Raw genomic sequence first — 6,720 nt, forward strand, 5'->3', positions numbered from 1 at the left:
TTTGTAATATTAATAGCTATTTTAAGAAGTTTGCAATCATTTTTCTCGCTGTTTTTGGGGGATGGGGCCAGGACCCTTCCAGTTGAGAAAATCACGTTATTTTGTATCGAATTGGGATTATTTGTAACAAATATTGATTTAGTTAAAAGCAAGGTATGAAAACCACCATTGGAGCACAAAATCTGTCATAACATTTTTCAACCAATTTTGATGTTTTTGTTTCAGCATCAAGTTTTGTTGTTGTTTTTTTCTTTACAGTTTGGGCGTTTTCATTAGCGATGAGCTGAATTTCGCCCCCCCCCCCCCCACCGCTCCCCCACCTCCCCACTCCCTCCACCACAAAAACAATGGCGAAAAATCAGTGTTTTGACTTTCCGAAGAAAAGGAACAAAAAAAAAAAAGGACAAAAAACGTAATTTAAACATGAAACTTCCCTTAAAACGATACTGTTCCCAAGTTTTGTGTGGAAAAGAAGAAATGAAATTATCTATAGTAAAATATCTTGTTTATATTATATTTTCAGAAGGATGTTCATGCATTCAGTGTATATTAAAAGGATGAAGAAATTCATTTCTCCTGATGGTTAGACGTAAACTTAATATGTACAGTCAGTGCATAGACCTAAATCATATTAGAACGACAAAGAGTGAGTAAAATACGTTAATATTTTGTAGAATTTCGGAAATAATTAGAACAAGTTAAGCCCCATTGTGGACAATTTTTCGAAATATCTCCACTTTATTGTTTCTTTTCCAAACAACACTTGGGAACAGTATCGTTTAAATATTCTTCGTTTGTATCTAAATATCTTGACTTAACAGTGAATTTGGTGCAGATATACTGTTAAAAAAATCCATGGCGCGAGATGAGCAAGGGAAGAACTCTTGCTGAAACAAAAACATTAAAATTGGTTGAAAAATGACAAAAGTTATGACAGTTTTTGTGCTCCAATGCTGGTTTTCATACCTTGCTTTGAACTAAGCATCAATAATTGTTACACATGGGAATATTTGGTAATTGAATATTGTTATTTTAGGGGAAAATAATCCCAATTCGATACAAAATGACGTGATTTTCCCAACTGGAAGGGACCTGGCCCAATTCCTTAAAACAGCGAGAAAAAATACTGCAATCTTCTTAAAATAGCTATTAATATTACAAAGTTCGGGTCGAGAAGATTTGTCTTACACAATAACTGGAGGAACAACATTGTTATTGATATTTTTTTGTACTTTAATACATGTAAGATGGTCGAAATTACACGTACAACTGACTATAATAGTATTCAAGATGCCTGCGCCGCTCACGATGCCTGTGGCACAATCGAGATGCCTGCGGCACTGGACTGAAAAGTCGGCAGAACGAGGGGATATGCCTTTTCCTGGACATGTTTCTTTTCTCAGTTGATCAGATATCATGTCTTTATATAATATACTACAGAAATACATCATTTCTTTCTTAGCAGGAGGTGAAATGACTCGGAATATTCACTGCTTTTGTAAATTTTCACGTTACTGTATCCGATGTAAAACACGCGCAAAATAAAAATATTACATATTTTTTTACAAACTGGGCATGGATTTGTCGACAAGACACAACTACATCTCGCTGCATTCCCCGTTTTCTAAAAAGTTTCACGGTAAAAAGATAATAACCAAAAAACGTTCAATTTTACTCACCGTGCTCGTTATTTTTGTAAACATCCTGCGCAATGCCTGCGCCGTCGGAAGCCCGATGCCTTCATTTCAGTGCGGCACATTTTGTGCCGCAGGCAACGTTTCATACCCGTGAACTTAATATGTACTTGTTGATGTTTGAAGCAACCCGTCTAAAATAATTTTCCATTACAGCTTCTTTTTGTTGTGGGCCTACTATGTAAATGCGTGGCTCTGGGGCTGTGTTTTTTTGGTGCTCTGTGCTTCCGAGAAATCTACCCTTACCTATTATCTTCTGTTGTTATTTGTATAGTCAGCATATGTTTTATGAAAAAGTCTAAAATTCGTACGATATCAGTTTATAATACTAAGGAGTAAATTCAAAAAAAAAAATCTTCTGGCTATTTTGCCTCAGTATCACCGACTAGTGGGGCCTCAGTCGTTTGTATATCTCGATATTCTAAACATCATATAAGACAGTGTAATAATTAGCTTGTTCTTTTAATTGTATAAAATTTGTGTGAATTTTGATATTGAAATAGTTTCTAGCCATGCGAATTAGATTAAGGAGGTAGGTTACCTTGTTACAATGGTAAATTCAAATTAGTTGATCCGCAGCATTTTTTTGTATTTCGTGTAATATGAAGTTTTAACTGCTACAATTTCAATTTTGTTTGTCTCTGTCCCTTCAAGTTCAATTTTTATCCAGGTTTGAAGAACATGACCCTCCGTATTTCATATTGAAAGAAGAAGGAAAATACGGAAATTTAATACTTTTCAGAGTATTTTAGTTTCATTGATATCCGTAGAAGTCTGCATAATTGATAATTTTACTAGTATGCACGTTAGCTTTCTAATATAAGCTTAAAATGTATATGTCGCGGGGCTCGTGTTTCCACGGTAACGCATTTTCTTTCATTTTTGAACAACTATGTATAAAAATAGGGGTTTTCGATGGCTTCAGTGCCATTCTGTTAATGACCATCATGGAATATTTGTGTAATATTATTAGCAAAATACCATGCATTTTACATGGTACCCTATTTCTCTTAAAGTTTAAAGTAACCATGGCAACAGAGATGTTTAAAATAGCTTTTATCATGCTTTTTGTCGTAGTTTCTAATAAAAAATATTGATTAAGATTATCTTCCTAGTTAATGTGGCTTTAAAACGTATTATTTCTGAAGTAAGTTACATTTTCGTGTTATTTGTATTTATTCAAACACATTTCACAGGTTAAAATACTTACAGCAGTACCCCTCGTATGGTATTTTTCATGGAAAATCGTTCAACTTGCTGCTACTATTCTCATGGATATTGTTGAAATGAAAATAAAAAGCCGAAGCTGTGTTTCTTAAATAGATCAGTGTCAACGCTTTTGAATTGTACATTTAGAAACATAGGTAGGGCTTCGTTTCCATGGTAACATCAATTCAATTTAAGAAACCACTATTTTCTACTGAAATTTGAACAATTTTAGATATTAGTTTTAGTATATAAAACAAATTATCAACGGACCCTGAAAAAAAGGTATTACAAATCAAACTGCTAGATTTTTTATTTGAAAATGGCCGTAAAAAGTAACCTTTTACCCAACTATATTCCAAATAACATTGGTTACCATCATCCATTTTCTTACATTCCGCATAACTTTTCAATTAAAAAACTACATAAAAGAAGCAAAAAATTGTTTTATTTTTTTTCTAGAAAAAGCTCATAAAAAATTTTTTTAGCAAATAAGGTTTTTTTAAAAAAAGATAAAATAAAGGAAATGCCAGATTACTATTTTAAAGGGAAAAAAAGCTTTTAATTTTGCGCGGTAACTGAAAACGTAACGTCATAAACGTCAAGACTATTAAAAGGCAACATTGTTTTGAACTTTTCCCCGGCAATTTATTCATTATTTCAAACATTTTTAAAAACCAAAAACATCAGCTCGAAGACAGGTTCATGATTTTTTCAGAAAAAAAAATATACAAACACATTTATTTTGTCTTTAACGTCGTCTTTAAACCCGTCACGTTAGTTTCCGGGTTTGGACATCGCAAAATACAAATATAAAGGGTAACCTACCCCCTTTAAGAAGTATTTTTTGGGTATAAATCTAAATTTATTAATCATAGGGAAATTTAAAACAAACTTTCAAATCACCGCCTTTAAAAGGGGAAGGGAATTTTTTAAAATTTTTGATATTTAATTAATTTCTGACTTTGCAAATTTAAATTTTTAAAAAATTTAATGCCCAAAATAAAGGGGAAAAATTAACTAGAAAAAATTTAAAATAACACCCGCAAAAAGAAAATTGTTTAGTGTAATTAAAAATAAATGCGAATTAATTTAGAAGTAAATTTATGTAGAAGGGACAAAAATTTTAAATCTTTATTTTAACTAAACAAATTTTTCAAAAAAAACCCCTTTTAAAGAAAACTGCTTTTTTAAAATTTTTTGAACTGAAATAATTTCGGACTATGGCAATTTTAAATTTTTAGAAATAAAGGCATAAAAAATGCATTTAAAATAAAAAAATTTTATAACTAGTAAATTTTAAAAATACACCACTAAAAAAAGTAAATTTTTTAAAATTAAAAATTTAAATTTTAAAACCTAAACAAATTTTTCAAAAACTGCCTTTTTTTTTTAAAAAGGAATAGTGATTTTTTAAATATTTTTTAAAATTATTTTCTGACAGGCAAATTAAATTTAGAAATAAATTGATGTAAAAGGGACTAAATTAGAAACAAATAAAAAAATTTTAGTTTAAACTTTAAGAAAGGGCAGTTAAAGAAAAGTGATTTTTTATAATTTAAAAAATGAAAATTATAGGAGAAATGATTTTTTTTTCTTTAAATAAAAGGGTCCTTCTTTTTTTCATTTGGAAGGAATTAAAAATGGGAAACAAAAAAAAAACTATTTCCGCCCAAAATCAAAAAGTGAAAAAGGGTACAAAGTGAACAGAAAGTAAGAAAAATTTTAACTACAGTATTATCATTTTTACAAAACTGTGTTATTTCGCGTTCCATTATGTAAAATATAACCACCCTGCTCCGAGTAATATGAAATCTGTCCTCGAAGTTATTCAAAAAACTTCGAGTGGGAGCTTTGGTATTTCTTTTTGGGCCATCCTCCGGGGAAATTTAGAATGGGTTTTTCGCGTAAACTGATCTGTATAAGTTATTTTCCTATCAAACTGCCCACAAAATATTTTTAATTTCATAATTCTTTTTTCTTAAAATAAGAAAATTTTGTGACAAAAGGGCCCCATTTTTTTAAAAAAATTAAACTGGGGTTTTTTTATGTTTTTAAAGCAATGCATTTAAAGAAAGTTTATTAAAAAATTTTTCAAAACAAAAAAAAAAATTTTTACCATGCAATTATCAGTTTTTTTAAACTTTTTTAAAAAAAAACCCTGAAAAGCAAAAAAAAAAAAAAAGGAAAAAAAAAATAGAAAAAATTTATTTGGGTCACACAACCGTACTTCATTCTTTCCACCCAGTGCCCACGATAACTGATGCTTAAACACACCCCCCTATTTTTTTTGTTTTTATACATCTATTGAAATTACTGTTTTTAAACCCCATGTAAAATACTGCCCGGGAGAAATTTAGGGGGGGTTTTAATAAATTTAAAAACATGCAGGGGTTTTTAGCTGGCCTCAAAAGTTTAGAGAAAAAATTTGCTAGCGGGCCCTTTTTTCCTTTTTTAGCGGAGGGGTTTGGGAGACTGCCTGGGCCCCACAAGGGGTTCAGGGTCCTGGGCTTACGCATTTTATTCCACATTTAGGCACTTCAGATGCATTTTTTGCTCTTTTAAAGGCCCCTTAATATTGATATTGAAATGTATTCAATCCGAATTATAACAACTAAAAAAACGGCAATTTTTGCTTAAAATATGGATCATTTTATTTTTGAACGTCGTTTTAAAAATACATTTTCTAAATGAAATTTTTAAAATTTTAAATTTTTTCATTTTTATTTTTTCCCAACGTCCCAAATAAACATGTTTTCCGGGGTAAAACCCAACTGTGAACATGAAAAATTTTTTTTGCATGTGCAATTGGGTATTTTTTAAAGAGTCACAAACAAAAAGGCATCATTTTTTTTTAACAATGGCATTGACAATTTTAAATAAAAAGGATCAAATTTTCAAAGTTTCTGTTTTCGGGCCCCCATTCCCCCAAACCCCAAACCGCCTTTCCAAGGGAGTAAAGGTTTTTTGAAATCTTGTTTTTTTTTTAATTTTATCCCTAACCCCCCCATAGTACCACCCCAACGAAACGCACGCACACCCCAAAGGGTCTTACATTTTTACGGGTTTCGTTTCTTACCCACAACACCCCCCTAGTTACATCTGCCCCCCAAGGGATAAATTGCCTTTGGTTTCCCCGGGTTTAATTTAAACCCCTCCACGCATATGTCACATAATTTGACGGGGGAATTTTTGGTTTAAATCAACCTTTTCAAGCAAAAAGCCTCCGTAAAAAACCAAATTTTTAAATTTTCCCGCGGTTTTTCCCACAGAGGGTGCACTTTATTCTAAAGGGGGTGCCCCGCCCCTACTCTCCAACAATCGAAATTTTTCCCAAAACTAAAATTGTAATAAAGTTAGAAAATTAAAAAGTTAGAATTACTTTTTTGAGAAACAAAATCAAACAACCCCAAAATCTTTGGAAGGAAAGAATGGTTAACATAAAGGCTTTCATTCCCCAAAGGAGAAAAAATTTTTTCCCTAAATTTTTTTAAGTGCAAAGGGGCTTTCATTTTAAAAGGGGAGAAACTTTTTCCAAATATTTTTTAAAGAAACCCCGCCCCGAAAAAAAGGGTTGTCTCCCTTTGAAAATGAATGCCATTTTAAAGAAAAAAAAGATAAAATTGCTGAAACTTTTTTCCCCCCTTGTTATGGGGAAATTTTACAATTTGGAAACGCTATTGCAATCAATTGCAATATTGATTTTTCATTTGCATCAAAATAAAACTGGGTAACATTTTTCTTTGAAATGGGGATTTTTTTAAAAGGGCTTTTGACTGACCGGAAAGGGGGCCCCCCTGTAGGAGTCCTTTTTCCGGAA

Source organism: Mercenaria mercenaria, chromosome 10 (assembly GCF_021730395.1).
Source record: "Mercenaria mercenaria strain notata chromosome 10, MADL_Memer_1, whole genome shotgun sequence".
NCBI lineage: Eukaryota > Metazoa > Mollusca > Bivalvia > Venerida > Veneridae > Mercenaria > Mercenaria mercenaria.